The following is a 16055-nucleotide window of genomic DNA, read 5'->3' as shown; positions in this document are numbered from 1 at the left end:
GAATTTCAAACACAGTGCAAAGCACTTATTGTGTTTGTAGGGTTGGTGCTTGTGTTTAGGGCATGGTCACCAAAGTTAGAGGTTGTGATGCTTTGGACCTAGCAACCACTATTAGTGTGTACGCATTAGGCAAAAACTGTAAAGAAAGCTATGCAGAGATGTGTGTGTGTTGTGACCATGTGCACTTCTTCCCTATGGCCACACGGTGTCGGCCATCACCAGGACAACAAGTGATGAGACAAGCTCTGCTCCTGCAGTCAGTGTTGTTACAGCTTACCCAGGAAGGCTTGTCCATGAAAAATTAGGTTGTGCGAGCAAAGGAAAGGATCCAGGTATTGGTATTTCCAAATATTAGAATGACATGCTGAATAACGGGGAAAAGCCTATAAAACGGTGCAACCATAGCTTTTTTGTAGATGTCAAACATAACGAACATAAAAGCACGGTGTGTCCTTTTGTTTTTGTAAACTAACTGCAGGGACTGCAAATGTTAACAAATCCTCCTCCTCTGAAACTGCATAGTGAACCCATAAGGACCCATGGTGACATCCATGTCACACACACTTTGAATGTCCTAAAATTTTCCTCATACAGGTTTATACTAGATTTCTACTCATTAAAGCTGGGGTATGTTTAGTTTAGTTTAGTTTATTTGTCAGGGACCATGTACAAAGTAACATTAATTTCACATAAAAAAAAGATGCATTGTACCAGATTATAGCAGTTTGCTAATTTCCATCTGCAGTCCCTGTGCAGGTCAACACAGAATACAATAACAATATACAATATATATACATATCACATCACCATATGGCACACAAGAAATCACAATTTCAAAATTACACTGAGATAAAACTATCATTAAAACGAGGACTTCTAAAGAACTAATGCGTGCAGGTTTGGTTATGTGATTTCTGATTGGTCAAAATTAACATGAGCTGTACACTTTGACAAATCAGAGCGAGGCTCTGATTATCTGTTCTTATTGGCTGTTGGGACTGTCCATTCACTTTGGCACAACTTTGTTGGTGTAGAGCGTGTCAGGGAGGGACCATAGGGGAGGGACCAAAGAGAACAAGTGGATCCGGTATTTGGATTCGATTCTCTATCCCAACTGCTATTTTCTCCCCAAATCCTCCACCCCAGCTTTAAAGGTGCTGTGATGGTTCTTTTAGTTAACTTCCTGTCAGTTACTGCAGTTAGCAGTCCCCTCGCTCGTCCCTACGTCACCACATTAATGCACTGCGGCCTTCAAACATCGAGTTATCTAGGACCATCTCAGATAAGTAATTGTGATAAAACATGATAAAAACCATCAAAACAGACATTGGGAAGGATTTTTACCTGCTCCGCCATTGTAGGCGCATAAACATTCACCCATATGTCCTCTGGCGTGCACTGGCAGTGAGAAAATGAGTGAGACGAGTGTCGGTGTGTACCGTTCTCTCTTGTGATTGGATAGTAATTTCGTGATCCGATAAAAAGTTTATGGATATCCGGAACCCGCTTCACATACTCGCGCGAGTCGGCAGCAATGGATGGCCACCAAAAATGGCGTTGAATCAGGCCCAGGGTACGGGAAACTCCAGGGTGACAGGCGAAACGTGAAGTGTGACCCCACTTCAGCACCTGAGGACGGACAGAAACAGGCACAAACAGACAACCCGGAGGCCCATCCCCAGGACCGGGGTCTCCTTGGAGAGCCACCTTAACCAAGGACTCAATCTCTCATGTCAGAGAGCCCACCTGGCAGGACTGGGGAAGGATAGTATAAGGAACTGAGGAACTACCGTTGTCTGAGTTAAACTGTCTGGAGAGGGCATCAGGCTTAATGTTCTTGCTACCGGGTCTAAAAGTGAGGTTAAAGTTAAACCGACCAAAAAACAGAGCCCAACGTGCTTGGCGGGAGTTTAACCGTTTAGCAGTCTGAATGTAAGCCAGGTTTTTGTGATCTGTCCATACAGTAAATGGAGACGCCGCACCCTCCAACCAGTGGCGCCATTCCTCCAGAGCCAGCTTAACAACTCTCTGTTGCCAATGTCGTAGTTCCTCTCCGCAGGAGACAGCTTCTTGGAGAAGAAGGCACAGGGGTGAAGCTTGTTGTCTTCCTCGGCTCTCTGCGACAACACTGCTCCCACTCCAAGATCCGAAGCGTCAACCTCGGCGATGAACTGGCGAGCTGGGTCGGGCTGCACCAGGATGGGAGCTGAGGAGAAGCGTCTCTTAAGCTCGCAGAATGCATCCTCAGCTGCAGGCGACCAGACAAATGGAACAGACGGAGAGGTTAGCTTAGTGAGTGGTGCTACTACCTGGCTGTAGTTCCTCACAAACCATCTGTAGAAGTTGGCGAAGCCCAAGAATCTCTGGAGCTGCTTCCTTGAGCTAGGATGCGGCCACTCCGTAACTGCCTGGACCTTGGCAGGGTCAGCTCGCACCTGTCCGCACTCCAGGATGTAACCCAGGAACGACACTGAGGAGACATGGAACTCACACTTCTCTTGTTTGACAAACAACTTATTCTCCCACAACCTCTGAAGGACCTGGCGCACATGCACAACGTGCTCCTCAATGTTGTGGGAAAAAATCAGGATATCATCGAGGTAGACAAACAAAGAGTGGTTCAAATAGTCTCTCAGCAAGTCATTTATCAAGGCTTGGAATACTGCTGGGGCATTGGTTAGACCAAAAGGCATGACTAGTGACCTAAAGGGGTGTTCAACGCAGTTTTCCACTCGTCTCCCTCCCTGATGCGGACCAAGTGGTAGGCATTACGTAAATCCAACTTAGAAAAAACAGTGGCACCATGGAGTGGCTCAAAAGCAGAGTTGATAAGAGGCAGGGGATATTTGTTCTTTACTGTAAAATTGTTCAAACCCCGAAAGTCAATACATGGTCTCAGAGTCTTGTCTATCTTAGCCACAAAGAAAAAAACAGCTTCTAATGGAGAGGAAGAGGGGCGAATGATACCTGAGTCCAGTATTCCGAGGTGTATTTCTCCATGGACTCGCGTTCCGGAGCAGAGATATTGTAGAGCCGGCTGGTGGGAAAAGGGGCACCAGGCAGCAGGTCGATGGCGCAGTCGTAAGGTCTGTGAGGAGGTAAGGATAAGGCCCGGTGCTTGCTGAACAACTCGGCTAGGTCGTGATACTCCCGAGGAACAGAGGACAAGTCAGGAGGTTCTAGTGAGGCAACACACTCTTTAACGGAACATGGGGGCTGAGCTGATCTGAGACATGAAGCATGGCAGAAAGAGCTCCAACTAGCAATCTTCCCAGTGGCCCAGTCAATCACAGGGTTATGTACCTGCAGCTGGGGAAGGCCGAGCACTAGGGGGGCATGTGAGGAGGGCGCACCTTGCGCCACCAACGCCTGGTGAACAGGGTCTGTACTTGCTGGGTCCATGTTGGCCAGAGTATTCTGTTATGATAGCTTTGGATGACCCAAACGCAGACAGAAACCCAGGTAGTCAGTTTAGAACAATGTTTATTTCAGGCAGGCTGGCAGGACACAGGACGGCTGAATGGCGTGGCGATCAGAGGCTAGTGGATATCCAGAACCCGCATGCAGGCGAGCAGGAAAGGTGAACAGCGGCGGCAACGCTCTGGTACGTAGTATACTCTGGCGCTGAATGACTGGAGTCCACAGGCTTAAGTAGAGAGGTCTGATAAGCCAACGATCCACACCTGGAGCAGTCCGCCCTGGAGTGCCGCCACGCCCACATGCCAACAGGGAGGCAGACACATGGAATACAAGAAGGAGAGACAGACAAGGGAAAACATACAGAGGAGAAGGAGAGACTGCCGAGCCGTGAGTCATGACAGAAACACACACACATTAAATTGATGAAATACAATACAACGATGTACAGCACTGGAGCATATATATTATGCTGCAAACATGCTTCACACTTTAAATCTTGTCATGATAAACCATACAAGACTTTCATCAGTCAGAAAAGCCTTCATTGCATCAATTGTCGTGATATAACAATCTATTAAAGGTATTCAGGCAGTTTCTCATGAAGAACATCCTTTATTTGACTGAAAGGCCACTCTTTACAGAATGGGTTTTCTGAGGTTTGTTCATTCTGTTGGACAAAAAAAGCAACATAATCAATTGCCACTTGTCTAGTTTTGTAACAGTGTTTAACCCTGGTAATGCCTTTCCTTGGAAAAAGTTAGATTATAAAAAGATTATAGTCACTAGCCTCACCTGGAATACCCTCAACATACTGTCTGATTGAAGATTCACTTCTGATTCTGAACTATGTGGAGCTTCTGCGCATCCTTTATTACTGGGCAATGGTCCAGAGGTGTCAAATACAAAAACACATACGACCTGCCACCTTCCATGTCCTTGAAGAAAAAAATAAGTAACACTTTTTAAGAGCAGATACAAAGATTGGTTAAGCAACAGCTGGTGACAATAGTGTAATTGATTACATGTAATGAAGAATGATGTATTATAGAAAAAAATACATTCCAAAATAGTATGTTAATTTTCCTTCTATGTTCAAACTGATTTTGCTTTTGCGGTCAAATGAGGCCAAAAGTTATTGGTAAAACATTGGTGCCTTTCTAAAAAAAATTCCTGCCATTGTTTAAGTACGGTTTTTGTTTTCGCCCTTTCCGTGCACCATTGTTTTGTTTTGTTTTGATTTGATTGTTGTGCTCCATGCCATGTGCTATGGCCGAGAGCTGTGCACAAATAAATTAAATTAAATTAGATATTACTCCGCCCAGTTTTATTATTATTGTGTCTATATGACTACACCAGCACATAGACAAAGTAGCAAAGAGAAAGGATAACAGTAAGGCTTTTTTACAAACTGTTTTTTAAAGATGGAGTCAGCGATTCTGGAGAATGCTTGTTGTCAAAATCACTTTTGGTCAAAATCAGTGAATATCTCCTAGAAAATCCAGTGTTAATACACAACCTATGTTCTGTAAATGGTATGAAAATAAACGGTATGTAATCATAGGGAGGCCACCATACCTAGCTAGCAACAAGGTTGTTTACAAAACCTAGGCAGTGACTTGATTTTATTTTCAGCGCACACAAAGTACTTACAGTTAGCAGATCCTCAGGAGATAGTCACTGATTTTGTCAAAACGTGATTTTGGAAAAACAGAATGGCTCCACCTTGGGCCTATTTAAAATCAAATCAGTTGTATTTGTATAGTATAGCCCAATATCACAAATAGACATTTGTCTCATTGGGCTTTACATTCAAAGTAAGGGATCCCTCTCTATTTACCCTGCAGTGGGACAGCAGATGAAGCGAAAGGTGACTTGGAGGAAAATCAATTGGCACTGCATGAATTACACCTCTCCCTTGCCAATGTCATTTTTTCCAGGTTGGCCTGAATGAAAAGGGGGGAACCCAACCAACAGAATACTAAAGGCTTACAGATTAATTCCAAAAGTGCCCAAAAGGTTAAATGAGTTGACAAAGTTTTTTAGAAAGTCATATCATAACAATCAGAACTCTGTTTCCAAACAGTCCAAAAGACAGATGTGCCTTCATCATTGTTTTTTTTTGTTGTGCAATTCAAAGAAAATGTGTAACGTTTAGTGCTGAGTGACCTTTTTTTTTCTCTTAAATTTATGTCAGTTCCTAAAGAAAGAACTATTGTATGCCATAGTATACTTCCAATAATTATGTCAAACAGATTTACCAGGCTATTAAAATGTTTTTCACCTGCAAATAATTGGCGTTCTTGCCGTACAAAAGAGCCTGGTTAAGTCTTTTGATAGAGGTGATCTGTTCCTTTTCTTCAGAGCTCATTCAGTACTGCACCACAATGCCAAGGAATGTGTTATCAGTTAATGAGCTGCTCACAATGGCAGAATTTTGAATACTACACTGTATTAATAATCCTGCAGTTTTGATTTCAATGCCAATAGTTCAGAGTGTTCATAATTTCATAACAATAAAAAAGGTAGCCATTTCTGTTTACATAACAAGCATCATATCTGAATCAAGGCTGTGTGATGATAGGTTTGAAATCCTTAAGGTAGATATTATTTATTTATTGCAGTTTATGCAAATTAGGCTAGGAAATGTGACGGAAGAAGAAGAAGAAGAAGAAGAAGAAGAAGAAGAAGAATGGTGGATAACAATAAGTGCAGGTACTCAATACTTGAGGGCCTGCACTTAATAAATGGAAACATACAGAACATGGTGTATAACTGCAATGGGAACAGGTTGAGGCTGCCATGTGGCTCCTACTGTTGTGGATGTTGGCCACAGTTGTGTGATTATGTCGGTCTCAGTGCCATAGCAGTCCAAAAAACAAAACAAACATCTGTTTGATAGACACTGGCTCACAGTTACACATTATACACACATCATACATACATTTCCAACCGCAAGAAGGAGCAAATCATTTTGCACCTTGACATCACACATTGTGATTGTTAAACATGTCATTTCCAAGCATAAAGCCAGACTATATTCTGTCATAACTTTTCCACTTTTCTGGTTTCAGGCTGTCCACAAGATTATTGTATTTGCTGCAAGGAATGATCCTGTTGAGGCACAAGTATGGTGACCCTGAGAGCTCAAAGCCCTGCAACTTCGGACAACCAGACACCAAAAGTGTCCAGGTGACACAGCTTAGACATTCTGGGAAAATGTTGTCAGTAGTTGATAGAATAAAACAAGAATGTCAATGTCACTCAAACACATCACATACAGTTAGGGATGGGAATCGAGACCCGGTTCCTCTTCAGAACCGGTGCCGAGTCAACCAATTCCCTGGAATCGTTAACATGCCTGCTTAACGATTCCGCTTATCGGTTCCGCTTGTTGCAAATGTGTCATGACTTGACACTCGCGCTGCTTTGTTTTGGTTCAGAACGCAGCAAACATGGTGTTGAGCAGTGGCGGACTCAGACTGTTTGAAGGGCAGGGGCGAAAAAATAAAAAGGGCACCATGTGGATACACAGTGGCGTTTGTAACTCGATGGTGTTTTGTTCCCCCAGCGGAGCCTTAAAGGCAGCGCTGCCTGGAAGGCCCCGTTCGGGGCACTTGTTACATCTCCATGTAGCACTTACTTGTGGCACTTTGTAGTTTGGTTTATTTGCAGCTATAGTACTGACGTGATTCTTGTTGTTCTGAGTTTGTACCCTCATTGTTGAATGCACTTAATGGAAGTTGCTTTGGATAAAAGCGTCAGCTAAATAGAATGTAATGTAACGAAACACCAAACACTGTGTTTGTAGATGTTAAAAAAAACTGTTGGGCTAATACAATTATCCCCCCCAGAAAAAAAATTGCTTCAAAGACACTGTTTCCCCTAATTCTAGCGACTTTATAAACACTAAAATGAGTTGTTCACATCATTGGACTTTCACATTTTAGCCTAAGAAGGGAGGATGCCTTGCTGCTTTCATCTTTACTAACAATTAAGTAAATTAGACTGGAGAAAAATCAATGTGCCACTACCATACAGTCTTTGACCGCTGACAGCCAGCTACGGAAATATTGAAGGAAGTTTTCCTTCATGTTGAGGTGATAGCTGACTATTATCGTCTCTCTTGCATGAAATGACCTACACTTGAATGAGGACCGGATCTTGACATTCAAAAAATGTATATACATTTTAAATGGATTATGCAAACTGAAAATATTAAGTTTTTCTAACTTGGCATCTAATTGCACTTTTCCACTATGGGTACTGACATACTCTTAATCCGCTTTTTGCTTTGTTATCCTGTAGAGATTTAAATACCACTCGATGTAGCTGTTTGTCATAGCGACGCCACATGAAAGCAACGCCTCTTTCGCATTCCCCGTTCGTCGGCTACCAAAGAGAGGAACGTCTGCACCTCATTAGCTAACCGCAACTTATCTTTTCGGTTTGCCATATTCTTGCTCCAGAGGGCTCATCATCATCATTTAGGCCTATTGTATGGAGGCGCAACCTAGGGCACTCAATCATTTTTGTTCACATGTAAAGGGCAGCCAATAAGGCACTTTCTCTCATTTTCACCACCATAGAGGGCACTTTAGCAACACTTTTTCAACCATGGGGGCACCAGATGGGGAGAAGGACACTAGAAGGGCACTAGAAGGACCAGAAGGGCACTATCAGGGCACTAGAAGGACCCGACGGGCAGAAGGGCACTATCAGGGTACGAGAAGGGCACTAGAAGGGCACCAGACGGGCAGAAGGGGACTAGAAGGGCACTCATTAAGGCACGTCATCGAATTTTCTTGTTCTAGAGGGCACATCATCATCATTTATTGTATGAAGGGGCATCCTAGAGGACACCCAATCATGTTTTGCGTGAAAAGGGCAGCAAATAAGGCATTTCCTCTCGTTTTCACCACTCTTGAGGGCACTTTGTGGAGTGGAGTACAAACAATAATCTCCATCTCAACACCACGAAAACGAAGGAGATAGTTGTGGATTTCAGGAGGGGGAGGAGGAGGACTCAACCAACACCAGTCAGCATTGGGGGTACTGTGGTGGAGATGGTCGCCAACCACAGGTACCTCGGTGTGCAGCTCGACAGTGAGCTGGACTGGAAAAGCCACATGGAGGCGGTGTACAAAAAGGGACAAAGTCGACTCTTTTTCTTGAGGAGACTAAGGTCATTCAACATCTGCCAACCCCTTCTGTGCACTGTCTACCACTCAGTGGTGGCCAGTGCTTTGTTCTTCGCTGTGGCATGTTGGGGAGAAGGCGCCCGCACAGCGGACAAAAACAGGCTGGACAAGCTGATCAGGAAGGCCAGCTCAGTGGTCGGGGCTGAGCAGCTCAAGGTCCAGCAGGTGGCAGAGGCCAGAATCCTCAACAAACTGGCCTCAATAATGACTAACCCCACTCACCCACTCCACGCCCTGAAGGTGATCAAGAACAGCACCTTCAGTCACAGACTAATTGCACCAATGTGCAAAACAGAGCGCTACAGGAAGTCCTGTTTACCAGCTGCCATACGGTTTTATAATGCACAAAAATAACTTTGCACTTTGTAGTATTTATTATTGTACTTATTGTTTTTTATCTGTTTTTAAGTATTTTAGCTATGAGGGAATGTGTGTTTGTTATGTCTGTCCATACGCTGTTTGTGACACTGTAATTTCCTGTAAAGGATTATTAAAGGATCTATCTATCTATCTATCTATCTATCTATCTATCTATCTATCTTTAGCGTGCTTTTTCAACCATTGAGCCACGAGGGGGGGGGGGGGGGGTTCGCCCCCCCTGCCCCCACCCTGAGTCCGCCACTGGCGTTGAGACAGAATCTCTCTAAATGTTGGTTGTTTTTCACTTGAAAAGACGACAATACGGCCACTTGCAACAATTATAAAGTTTCCATTTCGTCAAATGACACGCGCACAAGCACGAGCGCAAGCGAGCAGACGGCGATTGTGTTGAGCACTTAAGGCCACCGTACCGATGGTGTTATTAGTCAGGTCAAACATGGATGTGTTGTGGTTTTTTTTTGTCTAAATCAATTATAGAAATACCATTTCCTAAAGCAGCAGATATTTTCTTTGAAAACATAATTGCTTTCAAGCACTCAGATCAGATGCTTTTAATCCTCTCTCTCTTTCCTGAAACTATTACCGGAACCGCTACGCTTTTCTGTTTTCTCTGTGCCGGCATTAACTCAAACCCATTGACCCAGGCTTGATGTTTCTCACTGCCGGCCTTCCCTTTTTGACTTCTTCTCAATTGACTCAGGTCTTTTCACGCAGAACAATTTGACTATTTCTTTCAACCTGTTCTCCTGGGCTCATATTTAAAGGCATGCTAGGGAATTATGGAGAATAGGGGTGTGCGGAGACGTCATTATCTGTATCTGTATCTGTATCTGTTCAACCAACAAAATTATCTGTATCTGTATCTGTATCCGGATACACAACAAGAAGTGGGCGTGGCGTATACCGGAAGTTTCTTTTACATTAGCCTACATTAAAGGAAGTCACACCTAAATTGATTTTCTAAACTAATATTCATTGTCAATGCAATTGTTGTCCCTTCAAAGCATCACATTGATGTAATGTTGACATATAAGTCAAAAAGTCAGATATATTTCTACCTTTTCATCTCTCTCTCTCTCTCTCTTCTTTGTTCTCAGAATACGAATAAATTCAGGGAACGAAAATATTGATAAATAACAGCCCAAATCTGTGCATAGGCTACTCACTGTTAGTAAATGAGGGCCAGTGTTTTACTTTGGGCCAGTGTTAACTTAATTAAGGTATCCCTTTAACTGGGGGAAATACAGCTGTATTTCATGATTATTTTTTTATCTCTATCTCTCCCCCTCCCTCTTTTTTTACTTTTGTTTTAGTAAACTAAGATTTAGGAACAATATTTATCAACATACCAATCTCATAAACCCTAAATAATATGTTAGCCTTTCCACAAAGCCACATGTGATTTTAATGAGTCAAGTTTGCAGTTTCCGATTTTATTGTATAGGTCCTGAAGTAGGCCTAGCCGTATACGCATTGATTGACAGCTGAAAAAGAACAGGTCCTAAGCATCAGTTTGATGGAAACGTTGTGGTGTTTGAAAGAGTTTAAGCAGTAGGCCTAGTGAATGTAAATACATCGGGGAAGGGCTGACGGTGACTCGGGGTGCAACATATTCCATCGGTTCGTCTCTTCTCCGCCACGGCAGCGGCCGGGTTCCGAGGAAACTCACATAAAAACGGCAGCAAATGCGATCGGTAGAACCCTCTATTCAAGGGAAAGGGCGAACGCGCTGCGTTTATCAGTGGATAAAAAGAGAGAGACCGCGGGCCACGGGACGCGCCCGGTCCTCTCATGTCCACCGCAGAACAGCTGTTAGTGTCATTCTACCTGTTGTGTCATTGAGGCGGAACGCGCTGCGTCAATTAGGCGCATAATATTAAAAAAAAAATCCCCGAATAATAACGGGACTATTCGGAAATTATCCGTATCCGTATCTAACTCATTATCCGTGCTTATCCGAATACATATTCGGATTCGGGCTCATCCCTAATGGAGAATGTTTTTTGACGAATAAAATGTTGTCGAAATCAGTGAATATCTCCTAAAAATCTGCTACCTGTCGGTACTGTGTGTACACTGAAAACAGATCTGGTAAACTCGGACCCGATAATAAATCTTAGTAATTTGATCATATTAAATAACTGAACAAGCTGTTGTGGATCTAAGTTAGCCTGGCTCCGCCCGCCCACCTACTTCCGCCCAAATTAAATTTTCCCTTCAGTAGTCAGTCTGGGGATGGGGCCTATTAGTGGGAATTTGCTTCAACAAATTTCTGAGTGTCCAATCAGCGAACAGAGGAAGTGGCTGAGAACGATGACGTCGAAGTCGCGCTCCAGTTTCAGTTGAATGCTGCTTTCCTTTGTACTCGGAACTCGGAGATTTCCTACTTGGTAGTTCCGAGTTCCGACCTGTCTGTGTTCCAGTGCATCTGCTTGCGAAAGTATGGACGCCTAAAACCTTTCTCATCCAAATAACTAAACGTTAGGCTCTAGCACGTTACCGTTGCCAGGTACCGGTAGATCCATAGACAACAATATGTAGTGAAGTCGGAAATTTCCGAGTTCCCTGAACGCACCGTCAGAAGCAGGCTCATGACATACGTCACACGACCAAACGTTGTGCGATTGGTTGGCTGATCCAGAGTGGCACTGGGCAGATCCAATAGTTTTAAACTTCAACAGACACCCGCCTCCAAGTGAGTGAACGTTTGCCAAATAGAGCAGTTCCAGACCTTCTGTACAAATGAAATGAAGTACGATGGTCTGGTTGAACCAGGCTAGATCTAAGTATAGATGAACAGAAAAAGTGTCAACATTAGGTATGCTTCTACAATAATCGTCGACTAATTGGAGATTCAGTCCCCATTTCCTACCAGAAGCCGAAATGTCCTTGGGAAAATCATAGCCGTCAGTGTGTGTGTGTGTGTGTGTGTGTGTGAGAGAGAGAGAGCGAGAGAGAGAGAGAGAGCGAGAGAGAGAGAGAGAGAGAGAGGCCCAATCCCAAATGACTCCCTAGGCACTCCCACTCCGTGAGCGAGTGTGACTCGCTGTGGAGTCACACTCGCGGCTGTGAAGTGCCACTCGATCATTAAGGGCGGCGAGGGTATAACAACGGTGCGGCTTTGGCAAGCCCTCGCCTTTGCCAGACGGAAACAGGAAGAAGACACTAGTTTGTCTTTATTTCTCACCCTAAAATAGAATTCCACCACATTTATATTTGACCTGAAACACTCTTTACATTCATATATAGGCTACGCATGTAAGAGTAAAATGTAGTATTGAATAAAAACAAACTCACTCCCATGCTTTTTTGGCTGCATAATTTATTTGTTGTTAAACATTTTCTAACTGCATATTCTTAATTTTACCAGCTCAGTCTGTAGTGGAGAAAACGGGTGGGTGTTTGATCCGCTGTTTAATTATCCTTTTAGTTTACATGCACAGCATACAAAACCAGGGAAAAGAACAATAGTCTGCTAAAGCATGTATTCCACTTGTCATGATCTGCCATTACGACCAGCAAATCGCGGCAGTTAATTAGCGTGCATAAATTATAATGCACTGCAAGGGTGGTCATAAATAAGAAAAGTCATGCGCTCCAGCTGACTGACGTCACCACCGCTATTACTCCTCATAGGCTGTATCAGAAACACAAATCTTACTAACAATTTAAGGAAATAATAATCACTGTCCCTTATTAACTTGTGGGCATTTTCTTCATCTGCTTCGTTTTATCTTTTTCCACGCCTTGAAAATACACTAACGGTAGACAAGTGGCATAATCAAATCAACAAGTGTAAAACAACATGTTCATTCCGATATTATAGGCTACCCTCCGGTTCCGTCATTTAGGGCTATGCATAAAAATAATCAATCAAATGTCTGTTTGAGGTAAGAGTACCTACGTTTCATTTATAATTCGGGAAACAAACTCCCTGGAACTCTCATTTGTAAGTTAGCTCCCCCATTCCGGACATAATTGATTGGCGGACACCTGTGTCAAACGTAGGGCTGAGCCAACGTCGATGCAGACTCGATGATCGAGGGCTTTATCACCCACTTACACTCGAGGCTCGATGGTTTGGGACGACACTCAATATGGCGGGCCCTCCCTGCGAACGCGCAAACGGAGGGATAGTGGATAGGGTTAAGGTGTAGGGGGTGGATCTAGATTGGGCCAGAGAGAGAGATAGTGTGAGTGTGTGTATGAATTTAAATGACTGAGTCTGAGGCTTCAGCTAAAAGATCTGTATAAATCCAGTCCATTTATAATTAAATGAACGGTAAGGGCAGTATATAGCCTGGTCCTACCAGACCATCTTACTTCATTTCATTTGTACAGAAGGTCTGAAATCGCTCAATTGACAAACCTTAACTCACTTGAAAGGCGGGTGTCTGTTGAAGTTTAAAACTTTTGGATCTGCCCAGTGCCACTCTGGATCTGCCAACCAATCGCATAACGTTTGGTCGTGACTTATGGCACGCGCCGGGTCCTGAATACAAGTGAAACTGGCGCACGACCTCAAAGTCATTGTTCTCATCCACTCTCTCGGTTCGCTGATTGGAACGGTAACAATCTGTCAGAGGAAACTTGCGAATATATCGCGGACCCAGACTGACTACTGAAGGGAAATGAAAATTGAGCGGAAGTAGGTGGGCGGGCGGTGCCAGGCTAGGCTATCTACCTATTTCTAAAGCAGTTATTTTAGTATTTCCTTCTAGTTTAAGAGATGATTAGAGATGAGTGTGATTCACATTTTTCCGGATGTTTTTGTATTATTGGGGTGAACATCTTATTTACAGAGAGAGGGAGGTGAACAGCTCTAAAAGCTTCTATTTACAAAAATCTGAAACTGTGTTTATTTCATGTTCCTATTTATGAGAGCAATGATGTCACACTGATAAAATAACAGGATCACAAATATATAACACTAATGCAGTGCGATTAATGCACTTCATATTCTCTCTGAAGTATATTTATTAGTGTATTATATATTCCTGAATGGCATAGTAGAGCATTGAAGGCCATAAGAGTAGTATTTAACTCATTGTTAATATCAGGTTTTTGAACTACCCTTGACAATTCAAGTGCTGACAATTAGCTTTCCGTTAACTCTGGCACATTAAAACAGCAACATTTACGTTGGTTTTTCTCTATAAAATATGCATACTTTGACAAAGTATGGTGTTAGCCTGAGGTGTGATGGCAGTAATACATGTTGTAATCATTTAACCTCCAAGGTTTCCCAGAATACCCTTGTTCCCCAACTCAAAACAGTGAATGTCCAATCGCATTTCAGCAACCATAACTAGGCACGGAAGGTCAAGCTTTGTATTTTCCAACATGTCAAAATGTGTGCATGGAGCTGTAAGATGGAACGCTCTATCAAAAGGTTTTGTCTTTTTCTTTTATCGCCAATCCAAAGACAATACATAAAGGTGTAACTAATGTCCCAGTCCCTGTTCCCGACTGGAGAATAGACTGTATGGGTATCATGAATTAGAGTGTGTCTAGACGTCTGCAAAAATTAACAAAAGATGTTCTTAAATATTCTGTAGATTTGAGCATGGCCTTCCAAATTCCCTCATAATGGGCTCTAGAGCGCTGCAAAATGAGAACTGTTCTCTTTGAGAGACTAAGCTCAACAGGAGCAGAAGTCAATGCCAATGACACTCCTCCAATTTCTTAACACACCCTATCCATCAGCATTCAGTGAAAATTCAAAACAGAAATGTGTTAATTAAAATGTATTGAGTATGGGCATTTAAGTGACATCCTGACCATAAGTTAGAAACTAATGTAGGAAAAAAATAGCTCAAGCCTCAAGGGACAATGATAGAATGTTAGAACTACAATTCAGACATGCAGTTCTACTTGAAAAAACATAACACTACTCTGGTTAAGTGCAGGCCTGCAAATGTTGTATTCATACATTTTACACACATTACCCAAGTACATGCATTATTTGGACTTTTCCTTGACTTGGGAGTTTTCCAGGATCGCTGGGCCTGGAAGCACATGACCGCTTTACCTTAACACAGCAAAGACAGAAAGAGGGGGCTGTCTGTTACACAGGCACAAACACAACCATTCACTGCATGTGATGATAAAATCGAAAAAAAAAAAATAGAAATAGATCTATCGCCTTTCTTCAAATTGCTGTTGTACCTCCCATCTTTTCACTCATTTGCATTACATCAAAGCAAAACCAGGAAACTGATTGAACACACAATCACTTTATTATATGAATACATTCTGAGAAAATGTGTTAGCTTTAATTTCTTCTTGCATTCTGGGTATCCATTCACAGTTGTCAGTGGGCAATGTTCTTCTTATTTGATTTGAACGTCTCAGAACACACAGTTGGCTGGTTCAGAAAGGCTCTATTCAGTAAAATGCAACAATGATGAATGGAATGAGATAGCATCCCTACGGATAAAAACCTGGAGCAAAAAAAACTGTTTACTTTAACCTTTGTATTTACAGTGACGTGCATGCGACGTCGAAGCCGTGATAGTAAACATCAAATATGGCTGCGGATATGTTGTGTGAGTTTGAGACTGCTTTGGCCTCGACCCTTAACGATTTGGAAGACGGCACTCAAATCTTTCATTAGCAAGTAAGTGGAATGTTCCATTTTGCCGACCGACAACGGCAAACGTTTAATTTAACAGTTTAACAGCTGTTCGCTAAACGAAAGGGGCTTACGTCGCCTTGTGCATCGCTCTGATTGGTTGTAGTGCTATCCAACTGCGTGCAGTGGCATTTGAAATGCACGAGTAGGAGCCGCCCCTTGAGTTGGAAATTACTAATGATCGTGGCCAGACCCTCTATCGTTCAAGATATCAGGGTCTGGATTTCCAGGCTATGAATCTGGTGCACTTTGAGAGGAAAATTAAGGGTGTATTCACACTGGGAAAGTCCGCTAGTTCACTTGCTTTGGTCCAGACCAAATAGAGTTTAGATTTTTTTTGTTTGGTGTGGTCCACTTTCATATTGCCCCTTTTGCAAGTGAACCAGCATTAAGAAGTAAAACCACACGTGATCTGAGGTCAT

This window comes from Ammodytes marinus, assembly GCF_949987685.1.
Source record: "Ammodytes marinus genome assembly, chromosome: 12".
In the NCBI taxonomy this organism is placed as follows: Eukaryota; Metazoa; Chordata; class Actinopteri; order Uranoscopiformes; family Ammodytidae; genus Ammodytes; species Ammodytes marinus.
This window is presented reverse-complemented; position numbering follows the sequence as displayed.